General features: G+C 43.3%; 1 long non-coding RNA gene across 1 annotated transcript; it reads left to right on the plus strand.

The window, feature by feature from the left end:
- Positions 1 to 1,704: 1,704 nt before the first annotated feature.
- LOC140121573 (uncharacterized) lies at positions 1,705 to 7,480 on the plus strand. Its single transcript, XR_011854130.1, has 3 exons — positions 1,705 to 2,193; positions 5,147 to 5,255; positions 6,366 to 7,480. It is a non-coding gene; the product is annotated as an uncharacterized lncRNA (long non-coding RNA).
- The last annotated feature ends 14,253 nt before the right edge of the window (positions 7,481 to 21,733 follow it).

Consider the following 21,733-nt stretch of genomic DNA (forward strand, 5'->3'; position numbering starts at 1 on the left):
TCACAGATCACGCTATAATATTGGTGACAGAACCCTCCATCCATCCAGGACCCACTGGCTACCCTTTTGGAATCCGGCCCTGAAGGACACTCCAGCATGTATCTATCTTCAGAATACCCTCCAGATGTCTAGGGTGAACTTTCCCAATTTTGGGCTCCCTCCCCCTCTTCCTTTTGGGCCCTCCTTCCCCTCCCTTTCATGTAGATTTTGTTGTTGCTTATTTCTCACTCCATAATTTGTCCATTTCATATTTTTTTATTGTCTTTTGGTTCATGCATTGTTTTATTATGTAATTCATCCACAATATCTGGGTTCGAGAATCTGGGTTTTTTTGGGTTCTGCTGTATGATATAAATGTGATCACATATTAATTGTTTAGATTTATACTGGATGATATTTACAGACGCATTTACCTGCTTATATTTGGTACACTATTTCTTCTGTGTGTGCCGGCTGCTGTGCGGTGGCCCAGCCTGCTCCAGCCCACACCTTGCTCCTAACGCTGCTTGCCTGCATCCCTTTGACGGCGTTCTTTAGGGAATAACTTTGTCTATTTAATATATGCACTAAATGGACCTATATATTTGCTTTACACTCCTTTGTGTTTAAATTCTTGCACTACGCACCTTACATGTACGCTATATATAGGGTTATATTTCTTATAGTTCTAATGTGTTATTACACTGTGTTTAGTCAGTTATTGATAATAGGCAGTATATATTTATGAAGCATGTATTGCCCTTACCTGTATAATCATATAGCCTTTATTGTTTTATTTTCTCATTTGATTTTTGGCCTATGTATCATTTGCCACTTTTTGCAAACGATATGCTGTGGATAATGAATTCAGATATTCTATATATTCCTTGTTGAATTTCACTTTACTTTGTGTGCTGCTTTACAGCTATATATCCGCCGTTCTGGAGCGTCTCTAACTAAATATACGTCTATGCATTACATCTATGCGTCCTTGTCGCCATCTATATGTTCATGTGCGTTTTGCTATATATGCTTTGGAAATGCTCTTCGCCGTTTCTGGAGCACCTTTATTATATAACGCACTTATATGTGTGTGTTCACATCAATTTCCATTTTGATTTTATTTTTTACCACAGTCTATATATCATGTGGATGACAATGTATACGCCGAATATATTTCTTTTTTATTCTCCAACCACTACATCATATGTTCTCCCACCACACTATACTTTGATATTTGTTTGCTATATCTTTAATCGTGAATGCGCCTGTACTTTGCACTTATTTGCCTTCGTCGTCATATTACAAAGGATGACAAATATGGACACTCCAGAGATTTCTTTCTTTAATTTAATTCCATAGCAAGCGCGATTTCACAAATAATATACTCTGCTTTGTTTGTAACATATATTGCATGTGTGTGACTCCGTCGTCAGTCATATATGTATATGCACTCTGACATCTATGCTCCAGTGATGTCTTCTCGCCGTTTCTGGAGCGATCTATCATCGTTCCAATCCATCTACCATCGGCATACTATCTATTATGGGTTGACCACAATTATTGAACACGATGTGCTGAAACATGCACAGTTTACTGTTGAAATCGTTTTCTTATATATACTTTTATATTTTATTTTCTTGGTTATTTTTGCCAATATATGGTTTATTTATAGACACATATATAATCCGGTGTGAATCTTACCAACTTGGATGCAGTGTGTGATACAAATGTGAAGCATTTGGAGTGTGAATGATAATTACATCAATTAGAATGTGACAATGTGGCCTATTAAGTTTCTAATAAGGACTATACAAAATGGAGTAAAACCTTGTCCTTTGTCTCATCCATGATATGATCACGCAGTGTTAAAAGCGAGAATCACGCGCTGCACAGGACAATAACAAGTCTTCTGCACATACCAGCGCGTGATCATTGATACATATGTTACAAAATGATGATGTGACAGTATCTAGTACGGAATAATGCCTTTGTTCATTTCATGTTCATATATGATACAAAATGATGATGCGGCAGTATCTAAAATAGATAGTGCCTTTGTTTATGAAATGATATAAAAGCAAGGGGATCCTGACAGGGGGCAGGGACTTTTCCAGACTCTCGAGTGGACGCACTTCGGTCTGTGATGTTGATCCGGAATTTTCCTTGCCCTGCCGAGGTCCCCCGTCAGGATAAGTGATGCTACAATATCCGGTAATGTATTGATGCTTACTTTCTAATTAATATGTACTCAGTATATAAGCAATAATTGTTAATCTGTTATTCAGCAAATAAAAATATTACTGTTTAAGATTAAATTTGTATTGACCGTAGTTCCTTCCTAATTAGTATATTAGTGAGCGCAGTAAGTAGGACGCTAGGTCCACCTTATTTTTTGACAGGCAATACATAAATTGGCGTAGTCGGGCAGGATTCCGTATAAAAACGCTGTGTTAACGGTCCGTGAGAACAGGCCCAGGCTGGATATTCCGCAAAACTGTCCAGAAACGTTACCGTATGCAGCCCTATTGCACGGGTCGGTAGAGTTGAAGGATAGGTGGGATTGAAGGAGCGAGTGGAGTGGGCTCACGGATAACACAACAATATACGGGAGACTGTAACAAAAGAACCAAAGCCTTTGCAAACATTCTGAGATTATAGGGTGGTTGTAAAGAAGGTAGGGAACCCCTGTGCAAAATTTGACCTCTTGGCAAATTGCCAAAATTTTCGATCTTTTGGCACCGAGCCAAAACATCAGAAAATGTTCAGGAGGCGAAAAAATCACACCCCAGAGGGAATAGAAGTGCCCGGCTGGTCTGAGGCACCATATTCTATCTTAGCACAAGAATTAGGAACATCAGGGTTAGCTGAACCCTGGGAAAGTAAACTCAAAACCTGTGAACCCGTAGATCTAGTGAAAACGCTAGAAGGGGTCCCTGTTAGGTCAGGTGATGCAGTAACCCCTCGATCTAGTACACATACTAGAGGAGGTCCCTGTTAGGTCAGGTGATGCAGTAACCCCTCGATCTAGTACACATACTAGAGGAGGTCCCTGTTAGGACAGGTGATGCAGTAACCCCTTCATCTAGTACACATACTAGAGGAGGTCCCTGTTAGGTCAGGTGATGCAGTAACCCCTCGATTTAATACACATACTATAGGAGGTCCCTGTTAGGACAGGTGATGCAGTAACCCCTTCATCTAGTACACATACTAGAGGAGGTCCCTGTTAGGACAGGTGATGTAGTAAGCCCTTCATCTAGTACACATACTAGAGGAAGTCCCTGTTAAGTCAGGTGATGCAGTTGCTTTAGACAGACATTGTTGGATATTGGCAAGTGCCTACAGACGTATGCATGAGTGCAATCAACAACTTCATAGGAAAGAGTCTCAGTTAGAGCAGAAACTGAGTTGGGAGGGAAGAAGGTGGTGTTGGAGTGTAATACCCGCCTTCTGAATGATAAACTACAGCATTATAAGAGCATTGCAGAAAATACTGCTGTAAAAATAGCCCAGAATAAATACAGGAAAAGAAAGGGCAAAGTTAACAAAAACAAGGTGCACAAAATTATTGCAGAAGCCTCAATAGATTGCAATCCAGATAAGTGGGATGGGGATGTGTGGGATTCTTCCTCTAATTCAGAATGGGAGGACCCCCCAGACCCTGTAATAGGACCCCCCCCCCCCCCCCCGCCCCCGAGTGTGTTAGCCAAACCTATCAGAAAAAGATTAGAGAGAACAGGAGAAAGTGAGATGCAGTGGTTGGTCAGAGTAAGTGAATATGGAGGAACGGGAGTAATGCTGGATGAGGGAGATGTGGGAAAGTTTATCAATCTATCCAAAGACCCTATTACACAATGTTCTTTTAAGACCTACTTTGTGGATACCGGGATAAGGGTGCAGAATTTACTTATAATTCTGGCTCACTGTTTCCAGAACAGGTATCCGGCAGAGTTAGATTTGCCGTTGAATGAGAAACCCTGGTATACTATAAGGGATGGTCTTGAGAGACTAAAAGAGGAGGCAATGCGTAGCGCCTTATCTGTATTAGGGATGGAAGATGATTTCCTGAACTACCCTCTCACAGCCAGCATAAGAAATAGTCACACCTCCAGCATATAAAGCAGTCATTTTAACCCTTACGGTAACAATGACTGGAGAAGCTATTAGCACAGTGTTGGCCAGAATGAGAAAGTTGCAAGATATGAGAGATTTGAAAGAACCTGCAGCCCCCAAACACTCGGGGAACAGTAAACCTTATAACTCAGATTGGAGGAAAAAACAAGAAGGGGATTCTAGTAGGGTCTTGTAGAAAAAATATGTTCCAAGCTCTGCTGAAAGCTGGGGTGAAAAAGGAACATATCGATGGGAAGGAAACTCAGGAATTATAGAGAATGTATAAACAAAAAGTATTATCAGTAAAAAAGGCTAGCACAGGAGAGCCCTAAAAGAAGGATGTTCTTAAACCATAGGAAATTTCTTGGACAGATTATCAAGCTGTGTATCCTTGGGAGGAACTGGCGGCCGCGGTTGCAACCAAGGTAACACAAGAAATGGAGAAAAAGTCATTAATCACTGATTTAGGATCACATAATAAAACAGCATGAGTAGCCAGCCAAACCCCTGTGTTTATAAAAAGAGATGATCACCCCTATGTTAATCTTAGCATCCACTGGAATGGGGGTAATGTTCAAAGAGTCCCATCTTTGATTCGTACGGGGACGGAGGCTACTTTAATATGTGGAAATCCCTACAAATTTAAAGGTCCTAAAGTACAAATAGCAGGATTAGGTGGTAAGGTGATTACAGGGGTACAAACCAAAGTGGCCCTTAAAATAGGCAACTTGCCCATTAGAAACTACCCCGTTTTGGTGGTCCCGATACCAGAATACATTATTGACATTGATATTCTTAAAGGGATAACACTACATTTGAAAGAAGGAAAATTTGCATTTGGGGTAAGAAAAACGGAAAATTAAGCCGGTATTGGTAGGGAAGGTATAAATGCCCCCAATACATATTCTCCCAGCTTCTAAACTAGTTGCCTTGAAACAGTATCGAATTCCCAGGGGATACAAATAAATTGTTGAATACACCCCTACTACTGTTTTTCATGTTGATGCTGTACCAACTGATTCACTTGAACGTTTGTTTAATTCCAAAGCAGATAAACAAGCAGCGATCAGAACAGCAGACACTTCTTCCAAAAAGAAAAGCAATCATGGCTTCAGGGTACACAACAAAAGTGGGCACTTGGGAGAAAAAGCTACTTACAGGTGGGCCCAAGAGAGAGGAATTCCTCTAACCCTTGACATAATTAAAGGTACCATCCAGAATTGCCCATATGTCAACATAGCCAGAAAAGAGAAGTTCCCCACACAGTAATGGGACACATAGGTCGAGGACAACTACCAGCTCCAATTTGGCAAATTGATTTCATTGGCCCTCTGCCAGAAAGAAGGGGATGCAGGTATTTGTGTACAGCAGTGGATACATACTCAGGATTGATGGTAGGATTTCCTTGTAAAACTGCCACTCAATGGAGTATACTGAGAACAACAACATCCACTGGGTATATCATATGCCTTACTATCCTCAAGCAGCAGTGTTAGTGGAAAGGATGAATGGGTTGCTTAAAAGCACCCTAAAGAAGCTAAACCCGTCAGACAGTGCATATGGGCAATGGAGGGATCACCTTAGTGAGGATCTACAGATTTTAAATAATAGGCCCATTACTGATTCAATGACTCCTTTAATGAGGATGTTGACCCCTAATATCACTGTAAAAGTTAATAATATAGTAGATTCACTGCTGTATAAGAAAATTCAGGAAATGCAGTTACACCCATTCGAGCTACACCACTGTCGGCAGGTTTGGATCTCAGCTCAATGGAGGTAAATCTTATCTCCTCAGGTAAGGTTCAGGAAATAGCCACTTGTTTAGGATGTAAAATTACAAAAGTTCACTATGAGCAAATAGTCACAAGATCTAGTTTAGCTCTGAAAGGATGTGTAGTGTTGGGGGGCGTAATTGATGAAGATTATCAGGGTGAGATGATCAACTTGGGTACAGAGAAAAACCAAACAATTGCCCAGTTATTGCTTATTCTCATCAATAATGCTACTCCAAAAGAAGGGTCTGTCCCATTAGAAGTTAACATAAGGGGAGATAAAAGTTTTGGCTCTTCTGATGCTACCAATTTTGGAGCTAAAATATGGGTTCTAAATAACGAAGGACCGCCCTCTCCCAAAGAAGTGATAGCAGTGGGGAAAGCTAGAACCTTGTTGATCATGAGACCTGGAGTAGAAAAATGGGAATATGTTCCACAGGAAAAATGTTACTTGAGAGAATGAGGAAATATAATGTTTGTGTTTCTTTCCCTTAGACGTACCTAACTATTGGAATCCTTGGAGGCGGGTATTTGGCCGGAAGTAAAACCTGAACGCCTGGTGCCTTATTGGAAAAGACTAACATCACCACACTAGGATGGAGTTGGAAAGGAAATCCTACTAATCGAACCTAGGATAATTTCACCTGTTTTGCAAAGAAAACATGTTTGGTTGCTGATATATCTTTTGAACAAGGACAAGGTTGGAGAGGACCACCGGAATCCTCCAGCAACCTATTTAGGCCTTGGTATTTGATGTACCAGGACAATTTGAATACAATCATTGATTCTAAAGTACAATTAAAATGTTGTAAACAGCTAGCAAATTAGCCATGTGCCATGTGCCTAGTCCTAATAACAAAAGTAGATCCAGGACATATTAAAAGAATACCCTCTACTTGTGCCAAAGTGGGAACAAAAAAAAAAAACTGTTATAATGACTACAGTGACATTTCTTCCTCTACCTGAATGTAACAAGAAAAGTAAAAGAAGAGCTTGGTGTGATATTTTACTGGGAGGATACGGTGCAGTAACTGGTACTCTCAATGGATTTGATATTGAGACTATAGCCAACAAGCTAAGCCAAGCTGGAAAAGGAATTCAGGATGCATTGACTCTACAAGGACAATGGATGCCTACCATATGGCACCCTTGGCGATAAGCCATTGATGTGGACACTTTTCTATCAAGGACTGTTAATAGAACTGATAATATTTTAGAGGGTTTAGAGGTTAATACTGGCACAGTTTTGAATTTCACTCTATGTACTATGCAAGTAGTATACTATATACAACAGCATGATGCTATACAAACTAAGTTGATGACTGGGAATGAAGCAGTGTGGCGAGAAGTGTTTAAAACTGCCATACCGAGTCAATCCTGGCTCAAGATTGATGCTCCAAAAATGATACATATATATATGGTATAATCAATGTATACAATGTAACCAAGGTAAAAACTATGTGTAAATTTGTAGTAATGTTTATACTGTTGGGGCCCCCAGGATCTCAGCACTATTGGATGCAAGAGTTCCAGGGGACCTACATAGATTCACAGAATTATACTCATGATTTATCTTTTTGCAATGACACATTAGAGGGAAAGATTTGTAGATTAATGTATGTAAATTTACTATATTGCCATTAACCTATCAGTTATTAGTTGAAGTAGCCCCTCAAAAAATATGTGTGGTCACTAATGTTCCTGTTATTCCAAGAATGGAAACGCCCTTTGTAGGATGCATGAAAAATGTATCTGTGTTAGTTTGGAATAATGAAACTTTCTTGTTAATTCATTATCACATCATATCCAAAGATATAAAATGGACTCCACTTACTCTAGAAGTGCAGTCATGGGATTTGAATTTGACTAAGTTAAAACAACTAATCCAACATTCAGAGTTTGGACAACAATTGATTCAACAATTGAATAAGAGTGTGCAATACCATACTGTCACAACAACTATAGTAGCTGATAAAATAGTTAAGATGGGTTCTTCCATCCAAGAAGCTACATCACATCACTGGTGGGACATTTTCATGGGATATTCTCCATCTGCAGAGAGGATGTTAAATTGGTTGATACATCCTGTGCTTGTTATAAATTGTTTACCAGACCACGAGTTGTCATGGTCAACTAGAGAAACATCAAATAGTCTACATTGTCAAGGACCGATTGTGATACAAATGTGAAGCATTTGGAGTGTGAATGATAATTACATCAATTAGAATGTGACAATGTGGCCTATTAAGTTTCTAATAAGGACTATACAAAATGGAGTAAAACCTTGTCCTTTGTCTCATCCATGATATGATCACGCAGTGTTAAAAGCGAGAATCACGCGCTGCACAGGACAATAACAAGTCTTCTGCACATACCAGCGCGTGATCATTGATACATATGTTACAAAATGATGATGTGACAGTATCTAGTACGGAATAATGCCTTTGTTCATTTCATGTTCATATATGATACAAAATGATGATGCGGCAGTATCTAAAATAGATAGTGCCTTTGTTTATGAAATGATATAAAAGCAAGGGGATCCTGACAGGGGGCAGGGACTTTTCCAGACTCTCGAGTGGACGCACTTCGGTCTGTGATGTTGATCCGGAATTTTCCTTGCCCTGCCGAGGTCCCCCGTCAGGATAAGTGATGCTACAATATCCGGTAATGTATTGATGCTTACTTTCTAATTAATATGTACTCAGTATATAAGCAATAATTGTTAATCTGTTATTCAGCAAATAAAAATATTACTGTTTAAGATTAAATTTGTATTGACCGTAGTTCCTTCCTAATTAGTATATTAGTGAGCGCAGTAAGTAGGACGCTAGGTCCACCTTATTTTTTGACAGGCAATACACAGTGGAACGCAAGCTTTCTACCTTTTTCTTGGCATTTCCGAACGTATGCAACGCATGACCTCACTTCCGGTCTGCTTTGCGCATGACCGGATATTGTATCAGCGTGGAGCGGAGGCGGGTGGGCTGGGCCGCAGCGACACGGCCGGTACATATAAGCATATCACTTGGTTTGTGCCAGTATCCCCTGACGAAGCCCGCGAGCCGGGCGATACGCGTGGGGCACCTTCTCCTCCCCGAAGCTCTACTTTGCATTTTGGTAATGTAGTCTTTGCACTTTTGCACCATCGCACTTTATCTGTACTGGACCTCTCATTTACATTGCACTTTGCATATTATTTAGCTATCGGTCCTGGGCATGTGTATATAGTATTTACATTTTTGATATTACTACTTACCTTTGTCTCAACTTGTGCATCATACTTTTGTTCTTGCCATTTAACATGTATGTACTTGGGGAGTATTTGTGATATGTACCCAATGCTTGGGTTTTTAAGTGTTTTTATATTGTTTCCAATAAAATTTATCTACTTTCTATACACATCTCCTCTTGTGAATTTTCACAAATGGTATGTTGAGCGTTTGGAGTTGCGACTGCATTTGTCGTAGCAGCTTTGTGTAATTAGCGTTAAATAGCTCATTTCCCGATTTTGTGATTTGTATACCCAGGTAAGTGAGTTGGGATTCTTGCCATTGAAATTGCGTTGTCTTTTTGAGTTCCTGTATTATTGTTAGGGGGGCTGATATGTTCATTGCTTCAGATTTTGTATAATTTATTTTGAAATTAGAGACTCCACCAAAGGCCTCGAAGACTTCAATTACATATTTAAATGATGTCAGTGGGTCTGTTAACATATGCAAAAGGTCATCTGCGAAAGCTGCGTTAAGGTGTCCAGTGCCTTTTATGTCTAGACCTTTTATTTTAGGGTGTTGTCTAAGGGCCTGGAGCAGAGTCTCCATGATCAAGATAAATAGTGTGGGGGAAAGGGGGCAGCCTTGGCGTGTGCCATTTTGAATCTTAAAGGTTCCTGATAAGGTGCCATTTACCCTAATTCTGGCGCTGGGGTCACTGTATAGTGACATTATTGCTCCTATAACTTTTTGCGGGAAACCAAATTTCTCTAGAGTTTTTGTCATGTAGTTCCAACTGACCCTATCGAAAGCCTTCTCAGCATCCGTGCTGAGAAGGACTAGTGGGGTTTTTGTTTCTAAGGCACAGTGTACAGCATTTAGCACCCTAATTGAATTATTATTTCCTTCCCTTCTTAGAATGTATCCCGTTTGCTCTCTTTGGATTAGACCCGCTAAGAATTTGTTGATTCTGGAGGCCAAAATTTTTGCCCAAATTTTAAGTCATCATTTAATAGAGATATGGGTCTGTAGTTACCACACATCTCCGAGTTTTTACCGGGTTTGGGGATCACGGTTATTATGGCCTCTAGTGCCTGTTTGGGTAATTGTTGACCTTCTAGTAGGGCATTGCACCACTGAGTGATATGCGGTGCAAGGAACATTTTCTTATAGTACCCTATCGGGAGTACGTCTGGTTCAGGGCTTTTGCCTTGCGGCATAGAAGCTATAACATCACTTACTTCTTTTAGTGTCACCGGTTTAGTTAGGTCATTGCATTGGTCTTCTGACAAGGTGGGGAGAGTTAAGGGTTCCAAGAAGGGGCAGTCTCTACTAGGTTGATTAGGGTGATCAGGCATATCAGTTGAGATGTTGTAAACCGGCTGGTAAAACAGTCTCGTTTCTACGGCTATACATTTAGTGTCTGTTTCTTTTTTCCCATCTGATGTGATAATGGTCTGTATAAAGTTTTTTTCTTTTTCTTTATGAATTAATTGTGTCATTAATTTGTTTGCTTTATCCCCATGTGCGTAATATTTAAATGTGGCTCTTTGGTAATTTTTTGCTGCTTTTATATTTAGAAGGTCTACTACTTTTTCCTTAATCGAGTTAACTCTTCTGTTTCTGTGTTTGTGACCTTATGTTTGTGTTTTGCTTCATGTCTTGCTATGTCCCCTAAGAGTATGTTTAATTCTTGTGTTCTTTTCTTTTTGAACCATGCTCCTACTGCCATCAGCTCTCCCCTGATGTAAACTTTGTGTGCTTCCCAGGCTTATGTTTGAGGGATTGACTAAGCCATGACTAAGGAGATGTTTCTCTGAAACGCGTAGGCTGCTACCCGTCCCCTCACTACCCGATGCCAGTGTTTACCATGCCTATAGGCTGTTTGCCTTAATTATATTTTTTGCTTTTACACTTTTCGAATAAAGACAACAGTGTTTTAACCGCACGTGGACACCGTTTGTAGCTGGAATTTTTTCTCTTCAATCTATGTTTGAGGGATGTTTTGAAGGTTCGGGTCCCTAAAATATTTCTTGAGTTTCTCTTGTATGTCTAGAATATCCTTGTTTGCGTCCAGTAGCGTTTCGTTTAGCATCCATTTATTAAACCTTTCTGGTAAATTTTTGAAACATAGCGACGTAATGACTGGTGAATGATCAGATATCGATATTTGTCCCACTCGTGAGCTCCTTATCATACTAATCATTGATTTATCTATTTATATATAATCCAGCCTTGTATGAAAAGTCTCTTCTAGATGCATTACAAACTCGCCATGTATCTATTAGCTCAAATTGGGATAGAGATTTGCACAGGGCAGTAATTGCTCTCTTCGAGTGTGTAGATCTCCCAGTGGAGGAGTCCATGTGTGGATTGAGTACTATGTTTAGGTCTCCCCCAATTATTCTAAGCCCATCTCCCAATGTATTTGATTTGGCAATGGTGTCTTTTAGCCAAGGTATCTGGCCTGTGTTTGGGGCGTATAGGACTACTAGTGTGACTGCTACTGTGTCTATTCTTCCATTGACTAGCAAGAATCTACCCTCTGCGTCGCTCCACGTCAATGTGTGGGTGAAGGGGACTTGTTTAGAGATTAAAATGCTTACTCCTCTAGCTGCTTTTTTGTACGTACTGTGATATGTTTGCGCAAATAGTTTAGTGGGAAATTTAGGGATTTTTCCTTGCTTAAAGTATGTCTCCTGTAGCATGCATGTGTTCGCTTTCTCTCTTTTAAGCAAGGTAAAAACTTGAGACCTCTTCTGAGGAGGTGTTACTGTTCAAGTCAGCCATTTCTAACTAATCCTGAAGATGTGTGAGTTCCACTTTTGCTTATAAGTGTCACCTATTCCTACCAAAAAACTAACAATAAAACATACAAAATACATTGCCACAGTGGCCTGCTTCTGAATTGCTAAGGTATGTGAGACCGAGGTCTCATGATGGAAGGGGGGGGGGGGGAGCCAGGATTCCACTTTCACTAAATTAGAACTTCTAGTGAGAGTAGAGGCTCTGGGGGGGGTGGGGTACTAGCACAAGATGTTCAACCTTTAGCAATATATAAGATAAACATGGAGGCCCCGTTTCTTGAGCCTATCTGGGCAAACCATATGTTTACAGCTTTATATAACATAGAACAGACTTCAAATAAAAGATAGTAATATCAGCCGTATTTTCATTACATGAGAACCTTTTTTGGAGACCTCATTAAAAGAGAGGGCTTTTATGTAAATAATCAATCAGTCATTACTTGCTCTTTTCCTCGATTTTGGGGATTTTCCTTTTTCCGGCCGGCGTCCACTTCTCCATATGTGGTAAAGGTGGCAAACCTGTATGTTGATCTGTGACTGGCAGCCACGATTGTATGGCCAGCGGTTCCATTTCAAGAATTTCCCAGGCTTTGTTGAGATCTTTAGAGAACTTTATGGAACATCTGCGGCCTGCAGTTTGGAAAGTCAAACCAAAAGGATATAGCCACTTAAACATTATGTTTTTGTGCCTCAGGTGATCTGTTAAGGGTTTAAGTAGCCTGCGTTTGTACAGTGTCGATTGCGCTATGTCCTGGAATATGAACACCTGTTGTTCTTCAACTAGGATTTATTTTTTCTACCTTGCCGCCCGTAAAATGTCAGCTGTGTCTCTGCTGCTTAAGAGGCCACACACTACGTCTCTTGGTGGGTCAGATCCCTTAGGTGGAGGACGAAGTGATCGGTGTATTCTCTCAATTGTAATGAGTTTCACTCTATCTGTGGATAGTATATCCACAAAAATTGTCTTAGCAATGGCGGGGAGCTGATCATGTGTAATGAACTCAGATAAGCCTCGTAATCTAATGTTTTTCCGCCTACTGCGGTTCTCCTGGTCCTCAATGAGGAGCAGGGCTGTGTTAAGCGCCTCCAATTGTTGTTTAAAGTTATGTGCTAAGGCCGTGCTGTGATCTATAATGGCCGTCTGTGTGTCCTCCAGCGCCTCCACTCTTTGGCCTATTACACGCACCTCTTTGTGGATGGTTCCTAATTCTTCCATGAATGGAGATAGTGCTTGTACTAGAGCTTTTTAAGCATATGGCCAGTTAACGGACTAAGTCCGCTGACGAGGTCTCCTCCGTGTTGCTTTCTGCCTCCGAGTCCTCTTGCAGCTCTTCTTCTGCTTATAGTGCGGCGGCCATTTTGCAAAGTTTCATGGGTGGCGTGGTAAGTTTCTTACAGAGATATTTCTCCAAGTCCCCCTGTCCTTTTTTCCCTCTGGGGATTTCCGGACGTTCTTGGGGTTTTTCTTTTAGTGATTTGCCCATTTTGGATCAAGTCAGGGTCGCTATTTAGCTCGTCTCAGAGTTGTGGCGCGGGTGCTCCTCAGTTAAACGTCCACCATTCAGCTCAGTCAGGCTCCGCCCCCCACTTGTTATTACATTTTTATGTTGTAAAATAGCAAAAAAGTGTCATTTAGAACATTTGGGCCCTATTTTGCATTACTGGGTTAAACACCAAGAATAACCATTGTTACAGTTTAATAGAATGCATATTTGATTTATATTATAACTGAAATGTGTCTGATTTTTACTGTTTATGCTTATATCAGTTCTAGGGAAAAGTTGTGATTTCAATTTCAAATTTTTTTTTACAATTTTTTATACCCCTGCGTTGTCTGATTGAACCTACCATACACTGAAATAATACTGCATGGCACTTTATGTGAATTTAACACATGGATCTGACATCATATGGAGACTTCCAACCAATATCCTTGATGAAAGGGGACCAAAAAGCTCTATTCCAATGTTGTCCCTGCATTTCCAACCCCTTATTCCAAACTTCACAGCCTGAGACCAGGGGTTTGTGTGTGGGAGGGAGGGGCAGGACAGTACTGTTAAAACCATATCCCGAATAAAGAGGGACTGGGCTTTGAGAGGTCAGTATTAGCGAAGAAGGATTTTGATAAGATGAGATGGAGTTTCCTTGAAGCGACCCTATGTAAAAGAGGCCTGGGCCTAAGGATGCTTTGGAGCATTTGAGCAGCCTAGTCTGACAATTCTGCAAGAACCAGAGCAACTAGTCTGGTTAACTCTGGTTAACATCTTGTGGGCGATAACAACTTTGGCATAATGTCTTTCAGCTATATAATGATTCTTTCCCTTTATCAGTACAACCCACAATCATATTCTCTGGCCTCATTTCTAAATTTAAAAAGGGTCTAGTCTGCCATTTTATCATGGCTACCTGACAAATTATTCCTTGCCTATGGAAATCTTCCAAAATCTTAACAACAGAATTAAGTGGCTCGAAGAGCTCAGTTAAATTAAGCATAAGGAGGAAATGATGGTGGCTAATGGTGGGATATTTGAAACCTTCCCTTCCATCTGGCCTCCCTGGCTTATATGTAGATCCTCCCTAGCTTTGGACTTTATAGTTGAATATATTTAATATAAAGAATGAAATTAGAGATGAGCGAGCACTAAAATGCTCGGGTACTCGTTATTCGAGACGAACTTTTCCCGATGCTCGAGTGCTCGTCTCGAATAACGAGCCCCATTGAAGTCAATGGGAGACTCGAGCATTTTTCAAGGGGACCAAGGCTCTGCACAGGGAAGCTTGGCCAAACACCTGGAAACCTCAGAAAAGGATGGAAACACCACGGAAAGGGACAGGAAACAGCAGGGGCAGCATGCATGGATGCCTCTGAGGCTGCTTAAACGCACCATTATGCCAAAATTATGGGCAACAGCATGGCCATGACAGAGTGACAGAATGAAGCTAGATAGCATCTAAAACATCCAATAATTGACCCTGACACTATAGGGGACGGCATGCAAAGGCAACGGCAGCAGCGGCAGGCTAGAGAGTGTCTTGGCAACATACCCCAAATGGACTCAGGCTTAAAACCAATGGGTGGCAGAGAGGAACCAAAGGAGGTGAGCAAGAAGCGCTCAAATAATATCGGTAAATGATAAAAGTTTGCCAGTATATTTTGTGGATTACACAGCAGGGTGGCGACAAAGTTAACAAGTTTGATGTGGAAGCCATGAAAACAACCCAAAATTCTGCCTGACACAGCTCGTTTGATAAGGGGACCATGTATGGAGGCAGTGAACTAGTAGTAGATTAAAGGTGCTGCAGTTAAAACTATGTTAGTTGGATCTTGGGATGGAGCTGGCGCTCCGCTTCCAGACGAGCTTTCGCCAATCCAAGCCCCTGTCTCTAGGCTACTCCCCAAACAGCACTTCTAAGAACCTTTTGTATAAGATCAAGTGTAGTAGCGTTCTTATAAGTTTGGGATATGGCGGGTGAGGGGAATGTAAACAGATGCGCAAGAAGCGCTGAAATAATATCGGTAAATGATAAAAGTTTGCCAGTATATTTTGTGGATTACACAGCAGGGTGGCGACAAAGTTAACAAGTTTGATGTGGAATGCCCTGTAATAGCTCTTGGGCGGTGTGCCTTTTATCGCCTAGGCTCAGCAGTTTGAGCACCACCTGCTGTCGCTTAGCGACGGCACTGCTGCTGTGCCTAGAGCTACCGACTGATGGCGCCATGCCCACGGATGGTAATTCGGAGGAGGAGGAGGTGGAGGAGGGGTGGGAGGAGGAGGAGGTATAGTAGGCCTTTGAGACCTGGACCGAGGTAGGCCCCGCAATCCTCGGCGTCGGCAGTATATGACCAGCCCCAGGGTCAGACTCGGTCCCAGCCTCCACCAAGTTAAGTGTAGTAGCATTCTTATAAGTTTGGGATATGGCGGGTGAGGGGAATGTAAACAGATGCGCAAGAAGCGCTGAAATAATATCGGTTAATCATTAAAGTTTGCCAGTATATTTTGTGGATAACACAGCAGGGTGGCGACAAAGTTAACAACTTTGATGTGGAATCCACGAAAACAACCCAAATTTCTGCCTGACGCACCTCGTTTGATAAGGGGACGATGTATGGAGGCAGCTATATGGACGAGTTTTGGAGGTAGCAATGGAGACAACGTGTGGAAGCTGCTATAGAGACAATTTAATTTGGATAGTGCCTGTATGTGAGAGTCCAAAAAAGTTTTCAAACCAGAGGAGCAGGTAGGTGGCCCTCCAGAAAAATGAAATAGATTGAGTGCCTGTATGTGGCAGTCCAAAAAATATTTCAAACCAGAGGAGCAGGTAGGTGGCCCTCCAGAAAAATGAAATAGATTGAGTGCCTGTATGTGGCAGTCCAAAAAAGTTTTCAAACCAGAGGAGCAGGTAGGTGGCCCTCCAGAAAAATGAAATAGATTGAGTGCCTGTATGTGGCAGTCCAAAAAAGTTTTCAAACCAGAGGAGCAGGTAGGTGGCCCTCCAGAAAAATAAAATAGATTGAGTGCCTGTATGTGGCAGTCCAAAAAAGTTTTCAAACCAGAGGAGCAGGTAGGTGGCTCTCCAGAAAAATGAAATAGATTGAGTGCCTGTATGTGGCAGTCCAAAAAAGTTTTCAAACCAGAGGAGCAGGTAGGTGGCCCTCCAGAAAAATGAAATAGATTGAGTGCCTGTATGTGGCAGTCCAAAAAAGTTTTCAAACCAGAGGAGCAGGTAGGTGGCCCTCCAGAAAAATTGAATAGATTGAGTGCCTGTATGTGGCAGTCCCAAAAATTGTTTAAAACAGAGGACCGGGTAGGTGGCCCTCCAGAAAAATTAAATGCATAAAGTACTATAGCTAGAGCCAGTGGGCCCTGTCAAAAAATAGCCAGTTTCCTCTGCTTTAGTGTACAAAGAGGAGGAGAAGGAGGAAAATGAGGAGGAGTGCATAAATTATTCAGGTTGAGCTTCCTTCACCTGGTGGAGATTGGAAATTATGAGAAATCCAGGCTTTATTCATCTTAATAAGCGTCAGCCTGTCAGCGCTGTCAGTCGACAGGCGTGTACGCTTATCGGTGATGATGCCACCAGCTGCACTGAAAACCCGCTCGGACAACACGCTAGCGGCAGGGCAGGCAAGAACCTCCAAGGCGTATAGCGCCAGTTCGTGCCACATGTCCAGCTTTGAAACCCAGTAGTTGTAGGTAGCTATGTGATCATTTAGGACGATGGTATGGTCAGCTACGTACTCCCTCACCATCTTTCTGTAAAGATCAGCCCTACTGTGCCGAGACTGGGGACAGGTGACAGTGTCTTGCTGGGGTGACATAAAGCTGGCAAAAGCCTTGTAAAGCGTACCCTTGCCAGTGCTGGACAAGCTGCCAGCTCGCCTACTCTCCCTCGCTACTTGACGCGCAGAACTACGCACTCTGCCGCTAGCGCTGTCAGAAGGGAAATACTGTTTCAGCTTGTGCACCAGGGCCTGCTGGTATTCATGCTTTCTCACACTCCTTTCCTCTCCAGGGATGAGAGTGGAAAGATTTTGCTTGTACCGTGGGTCCAGGAGAGTGAATACCCAGTAATCAGTGCTGGAATAAATTCTTTGAACGTGAGGGTCACGGGATAGGCAGCCTAGCATGAAATCTGCCATATGCGCCGGAGTCCCAACTCTCAAGAATTCACTCCCCTCACTGGCCTGACTGTCCATCTCCTCCTCCTCCAACTCCTCCAACTCCTCTTCTTCTGCCCATACACGCTGAACAGTGAAGGTCTGAGCAATGCTCCCCTCTTGTGTCTCGCCAACATTCTCCTCCTCTTCCTCCTCATCCTCCTCCACCTCCTCCGATATGCGCTGAGAAACAGACCTGAGGGTGCTTTGGCTATCAACAAGGGAATCTTCTTCCCCCATCTCTTGTGACGAGCGCAAAGCTTCCGACTTCATGCTGATCAGAGAGTTTTTCAACAGGCCAAGCAGCGGGATGGTGAGGCTGATGATGGCGGCATCGCCACTGACCATCTGTGTTGACTCCTCAAAGTTACTCAGCACCTGACAGATATCAGACATCCACGTCCACTCCTCATTGTAGACTTGAGGAAGCTGACTGACCTGACTACCAGTTCTGGTGGAAGTTGACATCTGGCAGTCTACAATCTCTCTGCGCTGCTGGTAAACTCTGGATAACATGGTTAATGTTGAATTCCACCTCGTGGGCACGTCGCACAACAGTCGGTGAGTGGGCAGTTGGAGGCGGCGCTGCGCTGCCCTGAGAGTGGCAGCATCTCTGCTGGACTTCCTGAAATGCGCACAGATGCGGCGCACCTTCGTGAGCAAATCAGACAGATTGGGGTATGTCTTGCGGAAACGCTGAACTATCAGATTTAACACATGGGCTAGGCATGGCACATGTGTCAGTCTGCCGAGTTGCAGAGCCGCCACCAGGTTACGGCCGTTGTCACACACAACCATGCCTGGCTTCAGGTTCAGCGGTGCCAGCCACAGATCAGTCTGCGCCGTGATGCCCTGTAATAGTTCTTGGACGGTTTGCCTTTTATCGCCTAGGCTCAGCAGTTTGAGTACCGCCTGCTGTCGCTTAGCGACGGCACTGCTGCTGTGCCTAGAGCTAGCGACTGATGGCGCCATGCCCACGGATGGTAGTTCGGAGGAGGAGGAGGTGGAGGAGGAGGAGGCATAGTAGGCCTGAAAGACCTGGACCGAGGTAGGCCCCGCAATCCTCGGCGTCGGCAGTATATGACCAGCCGCAGGGTCAGACTCGGTCCCAGCCTCCACCAAGTTAACCCAATGTGCCGTCAGCGATATATAGTGGCCCTGCCCGGCAGCACTCGTCCACGTGTCCATGGTCAGGTGGACCTTGTCAGAAACGGCGTTGGTCAGGGCACGGATGATGTTGTCTGACACGTGCTGGTGCAGGGCTGGGACGGCACATCGGGAAAAGTAGTGGCGGCTGGGGACCGAATACCGAGGGGCGGCCGCCGCCATGAGGTTGCGAAAGGCCTCGGTCTCTACTAGCCTATAGGGCAGCATCTCCAGGCTAAGCAATCTGGAGATGTGGACATTAAGGGCTTGGGCGTGCGGGTGGGTTGCACTATATTTCCGTTTCCGCTCCAGCGTCTGGGGTATGGAGAGCTGAACGCTGGTGGATGCTGTGGAGGATCGTGGAGGCGACGATGGGGTTTTTGTGCCAGGGTCCTGGGCAGGGGGCTGACTATCAGCTGACACAGGGGAAGGAGCAGTGGTGTGCACGGCCGGAGGTGAACGGGCTTGGTGCCACTGAGTGGGGTGTTTAGCATTCATATGCCTGCGCATATGGGTGGTAGTTAAGCTAGTAGTGGTGGAACCCCTGCTGATCCTGGTTTGGCAAAGGTTGCAAACCACAGTCCGTCGGTCATCCGGTGTTTCCTTAAAGAACCTCCAGACTTCTGAAAATCTAGCCCTCGCCGCGGGAGCCCTCGCCACGGGAGCTTCACTACGTGACACATTTGGCGCTGATGCACCTGCTCTGGCCCTGCCTCTCCGTCTGGCCCCACCACTGCCTCTTCCAACCTGTTCTGGTCGATGACTCTCCTCCGTCTCAGAAGCACTGTGTTCACCCGGCCTCTCAACCCAGCTTGGGTCTGTCACCTCATCATCCTCCGATCCCTCAGTCTGCTCCCCCCTCGGACTTCCTGCCCTGACAACAACTTCACCACTGTCTGACAACCGTGTCTCCTCATCGTCGGACACCTCTTTACACACTTCTTCCACTATGTCAAGAAGGTCATCATCACCCACAGACTGCAACTGGTGGAAAACCTGGGCATCGGAAAATTGCTCAACAGCAACCGGACAAGTGGTTTGTGACTGTGGGAAGGGTCCAGAAAACAGTTCCTCAAAGTATGCCGGTTCAAATGCCAAATTTTCATGGGAGGGGGCAGACTGGGGGGGAGGAGGCTGAGGTGCAGGAGCTGGAGGAGTGCCGATTTCGGTGACATGGGTGAACTGCGTGGAAGACTGACTGGTGGACAAAGTGCTCGAAGCATTGTCGGCAATCCACGACATCACCTGTTCACAATGTTCTGGCCTCAACAGTGCTCTACCACGAGTCTCAGTAACTTCAGACATGAACCTAGGGAGTGTAGCTCTGCGGCGTTCCCCTGCTCCCTCATCAGCAGGTGGTGTCTCACCCCGCCCAGGACCACGGCCTCTGACCCCTGCAGTAGTTGGACGCCCACGTCCCCGCCCTCGTCCTCTACCCCTAGCCCTCGGTTTAAACATTTTGAAAATGAAAGTTATAACTTTAATTTTTTTTTAACTTTTTTTTGTGTTTTTTTGTGTTTTTTAGTTTTTAAAACCAAACGATGTTATCCTATTGCTATGGCTATTTTCTAGCCAAGTATGAAAGCACACTGCTATGCCAGATGAGATGACGCTGAGTTACAAAAAAATAAACGTAAAATAAAAAGTAAATGGCAGACTGTGCCTAATTGAAATCAAACCCCTAATAAATTTTCCCACTTCGGTCTTTGCGATGGATATGTGCGTCACTAAGCGCTAAACACAACGGTCGCAAGTCTCACTACAAATTCCTCACAATATGGTAGTAGATGCACTGCAGCAAGGACAGCCACCAGCAGATCAACCAGAAATAAAATATATATAACGCTATTGTAGGCCTAAGTAAGCCGTTTGGATTCTCCTATGGCTATTTTCTAGCCAAGTATGAAAGCACACTGCTATGCCAGATGAGATGACGCTGAGTTACGAAAAAATAAACGTAAAATAAAAAGTAAATGGCAGACTGTGCCTAATTGAAATCAAACCCCTAATAAATTTTCCCACTTCGGTCTTTGCGATGGATATGTGCGTCACTAAGCGCTAAACACAACGGTCGCAAGTCTCACTACAAATTCCTCACAATATGCTAGTAGATGCACTGCAGCAAGGACAGCCACCAGCAGATCAACCAGAAATAAAATATATATAACGCTATTGTAGGCCTAAGTAAGCCGTTTGGATTCTCCTATAGCTATTTTCTAGCCAAGTATGAAAGCACACTGCTATGCCAGATGAGATGACGCTGAGTTATGAAAAAATAAACGTAAAATAAAAAGTAAATGGCAGACTGTGCCTAATTGAAATCAAACCCCTAATAAATTTTCCCACTTTGGTGTTTGAGGTGGATATGTGTGTCACTAAGAGCTAAACACAACGGTAGCAAGTCCCCCTGCAAATTCCTCACAATATGGTACTAGCTGCAAATAAAAAAAAAAAAAAAGCATAACGTTATTGTAGCCCTAAGAAGGGCTCTTGGGTTCTTGTAGAATCACTCCTGCCTAACACTATTCTAATTGAACAGCCTAACGCTTTCCCTGACCAGCAGCAGCTTTCTCCCTAGCGGCATCCAGACACAGAATGATCCGAGCAGCGCAGGCAGGGGCTAGTCTATTCCAGGGTCACCTGATCTGGCCAGCCAACCACTGCTATCGACGTGTAAGGGTACCACGTCATGCTGGGTGGAGTGCAGAGTCTCCTGGCTTGTGATTGGCTCTGTTTCTGGCCGCCAAAAAGCAAAACGGCGGGAGATGCCATTTTCTCGAGCGGGCGAAGTATTCGTCCGAGCAACGAGCAGTTTCGAGTACGCTAATGCTCGATCGAGCATCAAGCTCGGACGAGTATGTTCGCTCATCTCTAAATGAAATAAATAAATAGATTTAATTTAAAAAAATGGAAGTTATATATCCAAAATTAGTTATTTACATACTGACCATTCGGTCTGTCTGTATAACTAAACTTCTATATTCACTGTCTACTTGTTTTAATAGAATTGAGGTATATTTTCATATTATCCTTTTTTAA

Source organism: Engystomops pustulosus, chromosome 3 (genome assembly GCF_040894005.1).
Source record: "Engystomops pustulosus chromosome 3, aEngPut4.maternal, whole genome shotgun sequence".
Taxonomy (NCBI): Eukaryota; Metazoa; Chordata; class Amphibia; order Anura; family Leptodactylidae; genus Engystomops; species Engystomops pustulosus.